Source organism: Acomys minous (assembly GCF_964271855.1).
Source record: "Acomys minous genome assembly, chromosome: 14".
Taxonomy (NCBI): domain Eukaryota; kingdom Metazoa; phylum Chordata; class Mammalia; order Rodentia; family Muridae; genus Acomys; species Acomys minous.
In genome coordinates, this window is record NC_140496.1 from 83,172,868 (window position 1) to 83,190,030 (window position 17,163).

The 17,163-nt window shown below is 43.0% G+C and overlaps 1 protein-coding gene across 4 annotated transcripts in view; it reads right to left on the reverse strand.

Annotated features, from left to right (window-relative positions):
- The window catches only part of ALPK1 (alpha kinase 1), a 103,241-nt gene that overhangs the window by 77,899 nt on the left and 8,179 nt on the right, over window positions 1-17,163 (reverse strand). Inside the window, exon 2 of one of the 4 annotated variants that reach the window (XM_084757273.1) lies at window positions 443-561. The exons of 1 other annotated variant lie outside the window; for it this stretch is intronic. The gene's annotated coding sequence lies outside the window, so the exon portion shown is untranslated. Of the gene's footprint in view, window positions 1-424; window positions 562-17,163 lie in introns of all 4 variants that reach the window. 2 more of the 4 variants (XM_084757274.1, XM_084757272.1) reach the window with 2 other exon arrangements.

Consider the following 17,163-nt stretch of genomic DNA (forward strand, 5'->3'; position numbering starts at 1 on the left):
CTTGGGCTCTCTGACCCTCAATTTCCTTATGGGTAAGCCTGAGCTAACCGCAGTACTATCTCAGTCAGGATGAATTGACATACTACTGGGATACGGTGTAAAGCTGAGGGGACCATGCTCGTGGGAAGCCTGAAAACCCGCTGGTTGCCTGGTGTCAAACTAGCTGTTCAAAACAAAGGTCCTGGTATACTACATGTACTTTGGGAAAGTCAGAGAACTGCTCTTCCAAGAGAAGAGCCATTTCCACTACACTGAGGAGCCTAAAGACATGTTTTAGCAACACATGGTAAACATGTTTTAAATATGTTTACATACTGGGGACTTAACTCGTTAGCAGACACGAGCCCCTAGGCTTTGTCTGGAGCTTTGGTAGAAGAAATGACTTATTTTCCTTAACATATAGGACTTTGAAATTATGACTCACCAAGATTACCTTACTAACCATCAAAACTGCCGAAGCATCCTGAAGTTGTGAGGACTAGCGCGCTTGGCCCACGGAGGCTGGGCGGAGCTGCTTGAAGTTTTCTTACTTGCGGGATGAACACTGGTAGCTTGCTTGGTCTGAAATGGATTGTATATGTGTGACATTTTAGAAGTAGTTGGTTGACTGGAATACTTTCCATGGAATCTAGTTTCCGCTTCCTCCTAGATGTTGTTTAAAACAGTGATTTCATGCAACTGTGGGTTCCAAATACCAAGACTGCAGGGAAATGTGGAGAGATGAAGCCTCCAGAAAGAGGGCCTGCTCACCAAGAAAAAATAGCCCTCATGCAGAACCTTCTTGCTCTTTCTCCCTCTGTTATTTTAATTTTTTTTATATTATGAAAAATTTAAATATACAATAAAGTCCAGGAAAGTATGAGGTCTAAGTACTTTATGCTTAACATTTTGCTGTATATGCTTATTTACATATGTGTGCATGCACGTGTGTGGATCTGAACGACTTGAATGTAAATTAAAGAAACCACAAAATACTCTTCTTAAATCATTATGAATATTTCTCCTATGGATAGTGACCCTTTTGCATTAAAAATATTTGTATTACTTCTTTGAGAATGTCCTACAGTGCAGCTTGAGCGTATCACCCCCTCACTCCTCCCAGATCAACCCTGTGTGCGATCATCCTAAAGTCAGTTTTCATGTATATCCATAGAGATTTTTACCCTCTTGTTTTCTGCTTTGTATAATCTTCCATCAATCCAATTACATGAACTTAAGCAAGCTACCCCCTCAGCCCAGGGGAAGCTTGCTCCTGGTGGAAGCCAAATTGTCGGTCAACAAAGAAACTGCTCTAGTCCTGCACAGCCCCCGTGAGCTGGCTTTCCAAATCCGGGGCACAATGGGGAATGGTGTGAGACAACTGTTGGCACAATTTTTGTGTAGATTTTTTTTTCTTTATTGAGCTGTAGTATCACTGTTTTGTCTTCTTCTGCTGGTACTGATATTACTATGTGTCGGCAAGCAGCAGTCGAGCCCTGTTCCTCAGGGACTGGGAAACAAAAGCACCTGTTGTTTGGTTCTTGTAATGACCTTAGAAGTGGCCAGTTGGCTGCAGCACCCTCCCCCCACCCCCAATGCCTCCTTAGGCTCTTCCCAACACTGCATCTCACACATCCTTACTGGATGTAAAAGGAGAATAATTGAAGAGAAGATCAATAAATTTAAAGGCTCTTTAAGGAAAGACATAATGAATTTGGTACAGCACATATTTTTAGATCAAAGATGCCTTTGAAGTGACAAAGGCCTGATCCTACGGGAAGCACTTCCTCTCTCACCCACAGTGCTTGTTGTCAAATAAAATGGAAGTTAAGGAAATTATCTTTATCTGAAAATGGCCAAAAGAAGCCATCACCTAGTGACAGCCTTGTCACAAGCGACAATTGGGGAAATTGTCAGGAAGGGAAGGCCTAACAAGCAGAGGAGTGGGCTCGCTGTTTGCACTAATCTGGCCATGCAGCCCCCCCACACAATCCCAGTCAGCTTGCTGTGTGAAACAGCTAAGGCTTTGTCAGAGCTAACAGGGAGTGGAGAGTGCATTCTTTCATGAATATGTATCACCGTCTCTCTGTGCCCACAGACAAACCCTTCAAAACTTCGATAAACACACACACACACACACACACACACACACACACACACACACACACACGCATGCACGCACCATCTCTAACCAACAAAAAGCCAAGAGAATCTAGGCTCCTCAGTCAAGCACAGCAAAATAACCAGTGAAAGCGCACACAGTAGGAATTGAGCCAGGGGCACTGAGTTCCATGTGTTTTCTGCGTCTGTATTTCCCAGCCATTGAGATAAAGTCTTCAGGGTCTTTTCAGTCTCCAGGAACCATGCCCGTGCATGCAGGGACGTGGCCTCATGAGTTGTCCGCAGGCACCTGGCTTGCGATCACAGCCTGTCAATGAATTCACCTTGGCCATGCCAAATCGGTTCTGAACCCGAAATACTAAGTCGAAAGTAACTTGTGTGTCATGAGCCAAGGACACAACAAGTCTCAGATCTGGAAGAGTAGAGACATGGTCTGGGAAGTTACAAGATGGCATTTTCCAACAGCCAGCAGAAGGGCACTGAGCAGGCAAAAAGGAGGGTCACACAAAGAAATTCTAAATGAAGGTGGAAGAGAATGCTAGCTCTTCGTTAGCCTTTCGCACTCCTGATTCTTAAAAACCCACATTATACATCTTGCTGTCTACAAGGGTAAATTACTTCGTATTCACCCCTGGGGGCAGACAGACCTAGTAAACACACTTTTGAATGACTGTCTATAAACAGGCTTTGCCTGTCAACTTTCATTGGAGTTAAATTTAGCTGAAATATGAATGCACATACATTTAACTTCATCTTTTATCCCAGCAGATATATAAGGCAGGAGAACTAGTCCTTCTGATATGATAAAGTTTGGTTTCCCACTGTGGGAGGGACAAAGCTGCGTTTGGAGGGGATTTGATATTACGAAATGTTTGCCGTACACATTACCATTTCATTAGCATATTCAGCCCCACATGAAATCCAGCTTTGAATGCTCTCAGCACGCTGGGCTAATCCTCTTTAAAGAGCTACAGGCGATATTACATGTGGCCACAGCAGCAACCATGCCATTGCTGCCTCACTTTGAAGACCATGAACAGAGTCCTCTTGTGCGGCTGTCTGCACCAGCCTCATAAACCGCTGCTTTCTGGGCTGTGGGACCTTCTGTTTGCTTCAAGGAGAATTACGAGCCGCCATCCACGTTGCGCTCTGAAGGCTGTACAGCACTTGAAGCGGAGCTGTTATGCTGCCTTCTCTTGCCCCGAAGTGTCCATCTACAGTCTTTTCAGCTAAGATTAAAATGAACTAGATCCAAGTATTTTGGGTCCTTTGATTAGGATCAAGTGTTTCCCACATCTTCTAACTAGGGAATCTGTCCCCAAATATGCAGGGGAGCCGGGCTTAGAGGTGTCACCGGCCTCTTCCCCTGTACACTCATCTTTAATGGATAGCATTAAACTTTTATGCCGTCTGTAGGTAGCTCACTTTCTCATGAAAACAACTAAACTGACAACATCCAGCTAAGCAGTAGACAAATAACACTGGGATCGAAAGTGAGCAGGTGGAATAAACTAAAAACTATACAACACTGCAGAGAATACATGTGTTTGCTTGTTTGTTTGTTTGTTGAGTTGAAAGCAAAGAAAGAAGGCTGGTGAGATGAGAAAGCTGCCAAGCCTTAGCACCAGAGTGGAAGAAGAAAATGGACTCTTACAGATGTCCTCTGACTGCCACATGTACACAGACACACACCACACATATACATACACACACCACAGATAAACACAGCACACACACCACACCACACCACACACACACAACTCACATACACACAAGCAGAAAACACACACACACCACACTACACACACACATCTCACATATATAGACACACCACAGATAAACACAGCATACACACACCACACAGAAACACAGCACACACACCTCAAATACACACACATACATACACATACACCTCACATACACACAGCTCACACACACACACACACGTACACACACACACACACACACACACACACACACACACACAAGATGTTCCCTTAATGTTTAGACTGTACAAAACCAAGACATTTTTATACCACAAGTAAGGCTGACTGTACTTTTCTTACTTTGTGATAACTAACTTATCAATATATAACTAGTTACAAAAATTATTGGTTTGCAATTTTGAAGATTACTGTGTAAAAACTGATACTGAAGGTCTGTTGTACTGATCGTATGACTTTGTTTAAAGCCCACCCAGTAAATTCTATGACTGCAGAGAAAGAGACCCTCTGATTTCCATGCCAATTGATGCATTTCTTTTTATTTGTTTATAAACTCCTAACCCTCACCATCATGTTTGCCTCTATGCCCAGAAATCTCAGAACTAGATTTTGTGCTCAGTAACAAGCATATCTGACTTGGACAGTCTGATATAAAACATTTTACGCTGACGCTTTATTCTTCCTTTCACTTAGTTCAGCAGTTCTAAACACATTCTGTCGTCCAGTGAGTGGAATTTCAAATATTTTTAAAGTGTATGCAGCTTAAAGCACGTTTTCTTCAGTAGTATTCTTTTTGTTTGTTTGTTTGTTGTTTTTTGTTTTTCAGACAGGGTTTCTCTGTGTAGCCTTGGATGTCCTGGAATCACTTTGTAGCCCAGGTTGGCCTTGAGCTCACAGAGATCCTCCTGCCTCTGCCTCCCAAGTGCTGGGATTAAAGGCGTGCACCACCACCACCTGGCTAGTAGTATTCTTTATTAAATGTGGCCATATGTTTTATAAGCGTGTGCCAGGGAGTACAGGAAAGCACACGGTCTAGGATTAAACACACTTGCTGTTAGGCTGGCACTTGTCTCCCATGCTGACGTGACCCAGAAGCAGGTGACCACTGATAACTATATTACTGATCCTTGACTTCACTTTGCGCCTTGAGAAATGCACCAGCCACTTAGCCTTGTGGGTATGGGCGCTGCCTCCCAGGATGAAGAAGAAGTCTCTATCTCTCTAGTAGATGCAGTTTGCTCCTTGCAGTGAAGCCCACTTCAGAGGTGACAGGATCCCAGTCAGCAAGTCACTTCCCCCACAAGGAGCTTCTCCTGAATCTGAGCTGCCCAGAGCACCATCAGCCAACACTTCTGAGGGTGTCCCGTTCTCTTAGGCCTAGTGATGTGTTTATGTCAATTTCCTCACACGCACAGGATAAGAACTTCTATTCAAGAACATTTACTCAAAAAGTGGCCTTTGTAGGAACAAAACACTGAGGATTGTTATATTTAAGATTTTTTTTAAAAAGACATGAAAATAGTTCATTAATCAAAATTATTTTTAAAGTGAATCCCTGCAATGTTACCTGAATATATATGTATTTATATGTGTGTTTAAAATATGCAACTAGTAAACTATATTAGAATTAATACTGTATCAGGCTCAAAGGAAAATTCATGAGTCCACAAAAGGCAAAACATCTGAACACATATATAAAAGCATTATGATATTAATGGAAAACTAAAATTTTTATAATCAAGTCAGTTGGAAATGTCAGTATCCCCTAGGTACCATCCTCATATTTCCCAATACATTTCTGAACTAAGCAATTCAACCAAACCATATTCAGATGGAAAGTCACAGCTTCATAGTCTCTACCAGTGAAGGTGAGGAAATTAAAAATCAGTCTTCATGACAAAATGGTAGAAAGAAAGCAACAGACCAGGAGCGACCGACCATCAACAGCCAGGAGCATGGATGAACGAGGGTGTTTTTTCTGGAAAGGCTCTGTTCACTCAGTCCTTCGCTATCACTTCTTATACTCCCACCGTCACCAATAAAGCAAGATGGTGGCTGGGCTTTTAAATCTGGGACGGACGAGAACAACGCTGCTACTGTAACAGGCTTCAGGACAGATTCCCTTTGGAATTAAGAGGCTCCCAAAGAGGCAGAAGCCAGCAGGCTGCCAGAAGGAACATGGACAGGGCTTTGCTGTGTCAGAGCCAGGTCAGTAACCAGAATGGTTTGACCTGCAGGGGTCTTCCACTTCAGCTTAAATGTACGGGCATTAAGCACACACGAACCCTTCGATTCCTTGGCAAGAGCAGTAAACCTAGGAGAGCTCTGCTGGGGAAGAGTGGTAGCGGGGTTTCAGCTCAGGGCTTCGTGTGTGGTAGGCCAACATTCTATCGGAGGGAAGCTCCCACTTTATAGCTTGTGATTTAGAAAATTGTGAATCCAGCGTCATGATCCGTTGCAGACGGTGAACTATTGCCCGTGTTTATACTGTCTTGCCCGTGCAATAACACGTAGCTCCATACAGGAGTTCTGTTTTCACCTCTGCCTGGTGTCTGTTGCTGTACATGGCCTTCACTGCCGCTCTTTAACTCTAGTTTAATCCGTAGCAGTACACACGCAGCTGGTACCAAACGCCTCTGTGTTCGTCTTCCTTAAGTATCCTGGAAGTAAAGTCTTGCTAGAGATAATTTCTAAGAGTGAGTGTGTGCATCGTGCATCACGGACAAACTGGCACGCTTCCTTGGCAGGCTGACGAGGGCTGTGTGCCCCAGCATGCTTCCCTTGTGACTTGGTTGTCAGAGAGCTCAGCGTTTTCAGTCATTCTTGTTGTGCGGATCCAGTTCACCTCTCCTCCCTGGGTATTGACTTCTTTCTAAGTAGCTTACTGTACACTTTCTTTTCCTCTTGTGTGTGTGTGTGTGCGTGGATGCTCATGAATATATGTGGGCAAACGGATGTGCGACTGCTGGCTGCTCTCCACCTTCTTCGTCGAGCCAGGGTCTCTCAGTTGAACCCAGAGCTCACCGATTCAGCTAGTCCAACTAGTCCGCTTGCTGTCTGTCTTGTCTCCGTCTTTGGAGAGCTGGATCTGTGAGTGGGCAGCTAGCTGTGCGCACGTGGCGTTTACGTGAAGTCTATTTGCAAGGATCTGAACTCAGGTCTTCACGTTGTGCAGCAAGCACTTTAAACACAGAGCCATCTCCCCAGCCCCTTATCATCCAGGTTTTCAGATCACCTTCTTTCTCCTCCAGTTGCTCATGTACATTTTAATAATGTGTTCCACTCCAATTCTTCCGTATCAGTACCTAAGTAACTGCACGAGCAAGTAAATAAGCCTTGCCTTTAGCAAGACAGTCCATCGCATCCCTTAGCATCTCTGCCACACAACAGCTTGTTTATTGAATTAGTCTTTATTGAGTGCTTGCCATGGGCAGACCCAGCAGGCCTGTAGTGTGTGTGCCCTTCTGTCCTTGAATGCTGTTGTCATACTCATGCCAGATGCCCACTGTCCACTCTAGGGGCGCTCCTTGGGAGTGACATGGATATTGCGTCTATCTGGATTGTCCATCAGAGTCTGATTCTTAAAATTCCACTTGACCACCCGCCTCCCTGCTCTGATTTTCACTGATGGCCTTTTAAAAATTCAAATATGATCCTTTGAAAATAGTTTTTAAAATTATCTATTCATTTTCACTTGTGTATGTTCTTGTGTGTCAGGGTGTGTGCACAGGGGTGTCGATGCCTGTGGAAACTTCTGAAAGTGCGTGCTGAGAAAGTGGGTGGTTCCTTTGTAAGGTCAGTACATGCTCCTAACTGCTGAGCCTTTTCTCCAGCGTCCCCCAAACCCATTCTGACATAAATCAGTTCCTGGTTTTCTGGTATTTTCTAGATTTACCATATCGTAGGTGAACTGCAACCTAATGGTTTAAAAGCATCTTCAAACCAAACTTGCCTTGTGCCACGAGCTAAGGATTCTGCTTTGAAGATATGAAACTCATAGGTTTAAAAAAAAAAAAAAGGACAGTGCTATAAGCAAGCAAACATGAAGGTCTTTGGAGACATAAGCTTGTCCTGGGAAATAGTCACTCAGCATTCAGATCTACCTCACTGAGAGTATGGGGTATAAAAATACACAAATTAGATTAAACACACTCTACTTGTCTTATTTCCTTTTCTATTTCTTAGTGTAATATTATCTAATATTGGGTGCATCGCTCCGTATACAGTTGCTGGCATTTCCTCTTCTAAATCAATCTTCAGCTTACTCACTCTCTTATTGTATCCAGGCACAAGAATTTGTCTTCCATCCACACAGCCCTTTCTAGTTCACATGCCAGACACAAGCAAAGAGTGAACAAATGACTAAAGCACTGTTATGTGGACTCCAGGAGCACACATTGGTGGGGAGCCCAGTGTGTGGGGGTGATCATTACAGCCCTGTGATAAATGGCAGGGCAGACGAACCATAGAAGCCTAGAGATGTCCCTTCACCTGACCCACAAGCCAAGAGGCTCTTTGGAAACAGTGACCCTGATTCGTAATGCAGTAAAAGGTCACCCATCTATCATGTTGGGGGAGTTACTGGGCTTTCACAGCTGAAAGGACCAACATAACGTCTCGGGCCACTGCATGAACATGCATAGTTTGGAAAGTCACACTGATCCCCCCCCCCCCCGCCCCCACAAATGCACAAATATTGTCTTTGTGGCCTGTGATGGTAAAAAATTTTTACCTTAGAATTTTTTTAACGGAATAAAAATGTTTCTCAAGTAGAACAAATAGATTATATGAGGGTATTAAAGAGATCCCTTTGGAGTTCTGAGTGCCCAGTGTGTCACTCAGTAAATCTCTGTCAGCCAGCAAAATGATGCCACTAAAGGATGATAATTGGTCTCTAAAGGGTTACCTTGGGGAGTAGGAAGAACAAATACTCAACAGTGGCCACAAGCAAGCACCAGCATGCATAATTATTACCTTGATAAAAAAAGGTACAGACACCATGGACACAGCCTGGAGTTGGGTCATTGAGTACTGGTGTGCCCACATATTGGAGAGGTAGTACTTTTGTACCACTCCGGGGCTGCTGGCAAAGCTGCTTATGGTCTCTGTTTGACCTAAGGTTCTGTAGCCTCAGACCCGACAGCCAGTGTGGATTCAGCCCAAAACCTTCCTACCAATCCCTCACACTGTGTGTCAACAAGTAAAATCATGTCCCCAGACAGATAGGCAGTCCCTTCAGAGGAGGTCCCTCATACCCTAAGGAATCACAGTCCCACAGTTAACCTTTATTAATGTACCACTTTTATTTGCTCTTTTGTCTTTTTTCTTTCTTTCTTTTTTCTTTTGGTTTTTTCTTTTTCTCCTTCCTTCCTTCTTGTCCTTTTTGCAAAGCGCTAACCCCAGTTTTCTCCACAAGCCGCTGCCCAGTGTTTCTGTTATACAAGTTCGCCATCTACAGATCACACGGTTTACAGATCGCTTTTAAGGTCTTCAGGTGATTGAGAGTTTGCATGTGGCTTCTTACTCACAAAATTTTGTTTGTTTGTTTGCTTAGATACTCATGACAGACAAGTCTGACATTTATTGTGCCACTTTTAATTCCCTACTGTGTAGGGAGTTATTGTTAGAATGCCAATAGTGAGGAAGCCTTAAACGTAATCTTCAGTGCTCCATTTCTCAACTTAAAGCAATTTACCTTTTCTTTTGGCTAATAGAAAAAATCTTTTCATTAAGGTATGTGTTAAGTGCTGACAACTTACATAATACCCACCCCACCCCCAACTGTCCCCAGTGCGGACAACTCAGCTTATGGCAGTGGACTAAGAAGTTACAGGCCTTATCTGATTTGGCACGGAAGGTATGTCTACGCAGTAGTACTTTTCTCAATTTGGTGGCTTGACCAAGGACACGGAGCTAGTTCAACACTGTGGAATTGGGGTTAGAACTTACACAGGAGAAACGTTCTAAATACATTTCTAAAAATGTTTCTAAATGTTCTGAAAATGTTCTAAACAACATTCAAGTAATTTTGTTGTTTATCTATTTTTCAGACCTAAGGTAACCACCTGAGGCCCTTTAACTACAAAGCCTTCCTCTTTTTCACGCTTACATGTGTCCTCTTGAGCTGCAGGGTTGCCCTGCTGCTTAGTGAGCAGAAAGGAACAATTCTTTGCCACCCAATGCATTAGAGCTCATCAGGGTTCCAGAAGCCTGACGGAGGCCTGCCTACCTCCTCTTCCCAGAGCTCAGGTTGGAAAATCTCTCCTGACAGGCCTAATCCTTCCTGTAGGCAACAATGAAGCCATGAGTGGCCAACATTGCCCAGATCTATGTGCACAGAGGCCTCGTCTGCAAAAGAACCCTCACATTGGCATTGGGGTTACATTTTCTTCAGGGATTACTTTTAAAGATGCCTATTAGGTTTTACTTTGGGCCATAAGCCCTTTATTATGCATTTATATACATTTATAGGATATATATGTGCATACTGTGAATGTATATACATGTTGTATATATACATACATAATGTATATATGTATACTTATACATATACAATATATATATATTGTATTTTAAGTTATACTCTGTCTCAAAAGGGTAAGATTCACAAAGGTAAAGGCAGTGGCACAGCCACTTCCGTAACTTGGTGATTTCTAGACAGCTCATTCTGGTTTCCAAGAAACCAGGAGGTTGAAAGGATGATGCTAAATGGGGCTCCCAGGCTAAGACATTCACATGTTTAACTTGGTTGTGGGAACTGAATGTACCTGACTAGCTTTGGCATTGGTGGGGTTTACTGGACAGACACAAGCATATCTCTTAGAAATAAGGACCATTTTGTGGGGGATTAAACCCAGGAATTAGAAGCTGTTAGGGAAGTTGGCTGTGTCCATCTTTCCCTGCGTCACAGTGACAACTATGTGCCAGGCACCATGGTAGTTGGTAAGGGCACATAGTGAAGCCAACAGGCGGGGTCTGGGGTAGCCCTCTCTAGCCATGTTTCTGACCACATTTACTTACATGACCCCGTCCCTGATGCAGGCCCTCAACAAACATTGACTCAGTCATAGCATCCCTATCTCAGACATAAAGTCTTAGCAAATTCATACATTCAGCCACTTCTAGAGTTAGATTTCCATCTCTATTCAACCAGAAGCAGTGACCAGAGGCATAGAGCAGCCGCAGTAGCAGAGAAGATCAGTGGGATGCTGCAAGGAGGCTTATTTATTGAGCTGGAGGGCCCAGCTCACTGTGGTAGGGTCATCTCTGGGCAGGTGGTGCTGGGTACTATAAGAAAAGAAACTGAACGAGCTGCAGGAAGCAAGCCAAGAACCAATGTTCCTCCACGGTCTCCACTTCAGTTCCTGCCTCTAGGTTCTACCTTGAGTTCCTGCCCTGTCTTCCCTTTATGATGGGCTGTGGCACTGACGTCAAATAAACCCTTTTCTTCCCAAGTGGCTTTTGATCCTTATGTTTGTCACAGCAGTAGAAACCAAACTAGGACAGAGATAAAAACAAAAATGTGTCAACTTTACTGACATAAGGCAGTTTTATAAACTTTCTACATTGGGGGCTGAAGAGATAGCTCAGTGGTGAAGAGCACTGTCTGCTCTTCCAGAGGTCCTGAGCTCAATTCCTAGCAACCACATGGTGACTTACAACCATCTATGATGTGATCTGATGCCCTCTTCTGGTGTATAGGTGTACATGCAAACAGAGCACTCAGCTACATAAAATAAATAAATAAATAAATAAATAAATAAAATAAATAAATAAATAAATAAATAAAAGACTTACACAAAGCTCAATGCCCTTAAAAAAAAAACTTTTTCCATCTTCCACTTTGTAGCCTGCCTAATATATAGCTTATATTTGGATATATAGAGATAGATATATAGATATATGGTTTTTTGAGGCAGAATTTCTCTGTGTAATTCTCTGTAGATCAGCCTGGCCTTGAACTCACAGAGACCTACCTGCCTCTGCCTCCTCAGTGCTGGGATTAAAGGTGTGCGCCACCACTGACAAGCGAGAACATCAATTCTTAGAAATTAAAGTCCAAAATAATAATAATAATAATTAAAAACGAAAGAAAGAAAGAAATTAAAGTCCGTGGCAACTTTCTTCCACCAATGTAGATTAATAAAAGTTTTCTGGGCAGGGTCTGGAGTGGCGACAAGGATGGAAAGAACACCAGAACTTTGCTGTCTCAAGGTTCACAGAGAAATCTTCTGTGGCCACAGGCGGTTGAGTGTTTGAGGAAGGGGATGCTTCATTATATAATGCTTTCCTCAGAAGACCAGTCGCGGCTATCCACAGAAGAGCAGGAAGATGTCCGTGAGTGATGGATGGTAAGCTGGACCCAAGGAGCAGCGTGGTGTCGTGAGAGGTGCACACCAGGCTGAGGGAATCTGAATGGTGCCGCAGTAAGGGCAAAGGTGCAGGGTTCTACAGATCATTGGTTTCAGGCTTGGTGTATTGCAAGTTCCCACAGCAGCTTGAAAATTGATTGAGTGTTTCACAGAAGGTGGGAAATGTGAGGTAAACTCATGATAGATTCAAAGTACAGATATTTTGGGATCATGCATATGGGGAAGACACCCCAGGCTTCAGTGCAGACAAAGATGAACTGATTGCTGATGGGGCCTGTAGCCCAGATGCTGAGCTTTTGAATAGCATGTATAAGGACCTAGATTTGACCCACGGTATAAGGCGGGGAAAGATAAACTATGAAAGAGAGCCAGATTTTGAGAAGGATGGCTCTACCTAGAGACCATAGAATAGGAAAAAAGACTAAAAAACAAGATCTTGAAACTTCAAACTGCAGGAGACAGGATGCTCTGTGTAGCAATAAGCTCTTTACAAGTTCAGGGAGAGACAAGCAGCCCATTGATCCAACGAGCAGCCATTTTCCTGAAAGGACAGACTGGAAGAGGCTGCTGGGTAGATGTCAAAGACGCAAAGGGGATAAGTATACATACTTGAACTATTTTTAGAAGCACTTCTGTTAAGGGAAGAAGAAAAAAAAGAAGAGGAAGAGAAAGAAGAAAGATGGGAGCTAACAGTCTCAAGAGAAATGAATCTTTCATAAGAATTATTCTGTGGGGGCTGGAGAGATGGCTCAGAGGTTAAGAGCACTGTCTGCTCTTCCAGAGGTTCTGAGTTCAATTCCCAGCAACCACGTGGTGGCTCACAACCACCTATAGTGAGATCTGGTGCCCTCTTCTGGCAGGTGGGCACACATACAGGCAGAACATTGTATACATATAAATACATCTAAAAAAAAAAAAAAAGAATTATCCTGTGGGCCAATGTCTTGCCAATAGCTAAGAAAAAGATTTTAAAAGCAAATATAAAGTCAAAATAGAAGATGGAATGTGAACAATGAGGAGAATCATGAAAGAGGTCGAAGATGTTTTGGCTTAAGAAGCTGAGAGTAGGCTTGGATATAAAGCAGAATGTTTGTTTCCCCAAGACAGAAGGCAGGATAGGATACAGTAATGACTGATGACTTACAGGTGACCCCAGAGTTCTTCCTAGAGGACCAGGTACCCTAAACCTCTAGAGGGAAATCTGGGCACTAGGTATCAGGAGTGAGTAAGTTTTAGAATAGAGGGATTGGCATTGTAATAGATGCTCTGGTGAAAGAGCCAAGGTGTGTGACCAAGCAGCCCTCTGAGGCTCATGCATAACCAGCCAGAGCCAACTGGAGACTGTCTCAGACTTGACTCCAATTGCTCAGTCAACACTAGTCCAGGGAGTGATGCCATGGGAGGTAAAGGGGCAGAGCAAAAGTCTAAGAAGCTTGTAAAAACACAAGCAACCTGCGTGGCCAACAAAGCGTAGCCAGACTTAGCAGACTGGGGAACTGGGGAGGGTGGAGACACCTGCAAAGACAGGGAACAAGAGATCTTAAGGGAGATTTGGGGTGAGTGGAGTGAGAAAAGGTTTTCCGGTTATGGTTATGTTCACTTACGACTGAGTTAGAGTAGAATCATGCACACAGTCAGGGGGCTTGGGGTGCTTAACATCTCCGTAAACTAGTGAAGATGTTTTAACAATTACTCAATACTTCCCAATTTTCAGGAATGTGTAAATTTTGCCTTATCCATTTTCTTTATAGTTAAAAGGGGGGAACAATATAAATGGGCCTTAAAATCAACAGCTGGGAATTGCACTGTACTGACTGTAATCTTAGCACCCAGGACTTGCGTCAGGAGTAAAACCCAGTGCCCTCAACCCCACCCCCACAAAACTAACTTAAAACAGGCTCTCTTGGGTCCTAGTTTCAGTTTCCCTTCACTACCACAGCAACTTTGATTTGGAGCCCTTCTGTAAACTGGTTTCCTTTTTTTTTTTTTTTAAACACAAAAGTTTCTCTCAATTGTAACTAGCAAATTATTCAGTTCTATTAAATACTTTTCTTCCCTACAACAATATAATACTCTAAGACAGTTAAGAATAATCTGTCCTGTTTCCTTCTATGGACCTAATACTAGTATTTCTTAGTTTCTAATACTTCTGAGAAAACCTGCCATTGCTGTTCAGTGTTTACAAAAGCTGTGTGGGCTCCAGTGGAAACTGCTATTAGGCACCTACTCCTCCTATGCGTTTCTCACTGTTGGTACGTTGTAAACATGTCCTTTTATTTCAAGGACATCTGCAATGCTTCAAGGAAAAAAAAAGAGGCTTTTTGTTATTTTCCAACTACTATAGTCTTTTTCTATACTCCCAACAAGATATGAAAGGTTTAATTTTAAGTCATTCGCTAACCTTTTTCTACAAAAACAAAAATAAAGATAAAAATTGCAAGTTTTTCAGAATATCTCAGCATCAATCCTCATCAGTATTAACAGAAATCCCCATAAATGGTATTTCATCACACTACGGTATTTCATAAGATTTTCTGAAATCTTAGGGAACGTGTTTCTGGAATTTAAAAACGAGTCCGTTTTGGACACTCACTAGGGCGTTGGCTCCCCCTATTGGTGCCCTCCCCGTTACCCTTGGTATTTTAAAGCCAATTTCCGAACTGGCTAAATCCATTCTTCTTCCTGAAGTATCACTGCTGCCCTCTTCTGGTTGAACACAACAGCATCTCTCCGCTTAAACTCCCCATTTTTATTTTACTTACTAATGAAAGCAAATGGAGCACTCTAAAGAGGAAAAATGATCAAGAAGAGACTTGATACCCTATGAGCATATACAGGGGGAAGAGGTCGCCCTCAGTCATAGTCATAGGGGAGGGGAGTAAGGGGGAAAGCGGGAAGGAGGGAGGAATGGGAGGATACAAGAGATGGGATAACAATTGAGATGTAATATGAATAAATTATATATATATATATAAAATAAAGAGCAAAAATGACTCATGCTATTTACAAGACAAGTGATGACCCAGAGAACAATTTATGAGGCATTAACAGATCCATATATATTGTTAGCCTGATCAATAATCTTTTCGAGCTTCATTTTAGTAGCAATGCACCAGTCTATCCAAACTTCATCTTGGAAAACAACTTACCAATCAATTGCCTCAGAAACCTATAGAGCAGAGTCAGTGTGGCGCTGACAAAAACCACAACTACGCTATCTGCGGAGACCATGTTTGGTACCAAATCTGTAGGGAGCATCACAAAGGCACTGCTAAACTATGTGGGGAGGGGGAGGCTACTTAATGAGTATTTTTAAGTGGCTAAGGATGTAAAGAGAACATCAAGATGACAAAAAGCTTTATATATTCATCAAATTCTCCAGGGATCTTCCATGTGCTAAATCCCTGGGGTGTTCCTGAACATGTACCCGCTCCAAGGTTGTGGTTTCTGCTCTCCTGACAGTTGATGAATCTGGAAAACTCTTCCTTAGAAATGTGGTTTTGCTTCTCAAACCCTGTTGGTGTCTCCTGTGCCAGGTTCTGTCTAGATCCAGTTTGGACCAGTAGATTCCAGCCTGGTCTTCCTACCCATCTCTCCCAGCTCCTACAGCACATCCTTCACACGCTGTCAGGTAGTGTCTTGAGGAAACCATTACCTTGTTACTTAAAAGAAGTTTGTGTTGCCTAGAAAATGAATGCCAAACTCTTCAACTCCTGGCTTGCAGGGTTTAGCATGGCATGCCATTTGTGCAGCGTCCGCCATATTGAATTTGACCTTAGTGCCCTGTTTTCTTATATATTTGGTTGTGAGCCTAGCTTTTAATGGCTGAGCCATCTCTCCAGCCCTGATGTCTGTTTTGTAGCAGCAGCAGCAGCAGCAGCAATAGTAAGAGTGGTAATATAAATAAATGAGCCTTAGCATGATATTTCTTAAACTTTTAAAAAGTTTTATTTATTCATTTATGTTTACTCTGCCTGCACGTACAGCTGCAGGCCAGAAGAGGGCACCAGATCCCTTTTGTGCATGGTCATCAGCCACCATGTGGTTTCTGGGAATTGAACTCAGGACCTTGGGAAGAGCAGACAGTGCTCTTAACCTCTGAGCCATCTCACCAGTCCCTAGCATAATATTTCTTACATATGTCATTGTACTTCGCTCATATTTACCCCACTAAATATCCCTTGCTCATATTTGCACCCCCCTCTCCTTGTCCATTTGCTTTCTATGTTTCCCTGACAACTCTGTGACAGGATTTGACAGTACAGTCTCCGAGAAGTTAATCATCCACCTGCCTCCCAGCAGACAGCGCCTCCTAGTGGTGCAGCAGCATCCTTCCTGTTCTCTTCTGTCTCTCCTTGTCTAATACTGTGACCAGCACTGAGGAAGTTCAGGGCCCTGAGTAGCAAATGGATGGAGTCTCTTCTCTCCCTCTTAACCTAATGAAACCATCATCTTTTCTCTCATTCTTGTCATTGCCTTTAGTGGGGGAAATCTATTGCTAGACGTTATATTTGTGTTCGCTTGAGAGATAGTTGCTTCCTACATGCACAGAGACAGCCTGAGTAGTGAAAAGCTGTGAGGGCTGACAGCACACAACCTTGAACTTGTCTCCTAACCTTGCCACTAATCTCTATGTCACCTTCAGTGAGATGGTCAGGTTTTCTAAAGTCACCTTTAACTTGACCAATCTCTATTTATTGTATATTGTTAAATATAGTCATTTGTTTGGTGGTACCGAGGGCTGACGCTGAGCATCGTGCTTGCTAGGCAAGTACTCCCAAGCCATGTTTCATCAGTGTTAAGATGGGGCCACTACTTCTCCCTAGACTTATGCAGAAACTAAAAACAAGAGAGAAATTTCATGGCACACTTACACTTGCATTGAACTTTAGTACTACTTAGTATTTATGTCTTTCCAAAGCAAAGACTCTGTGTAATACATGGTCTGTGCATTTAAAAACTTCAGT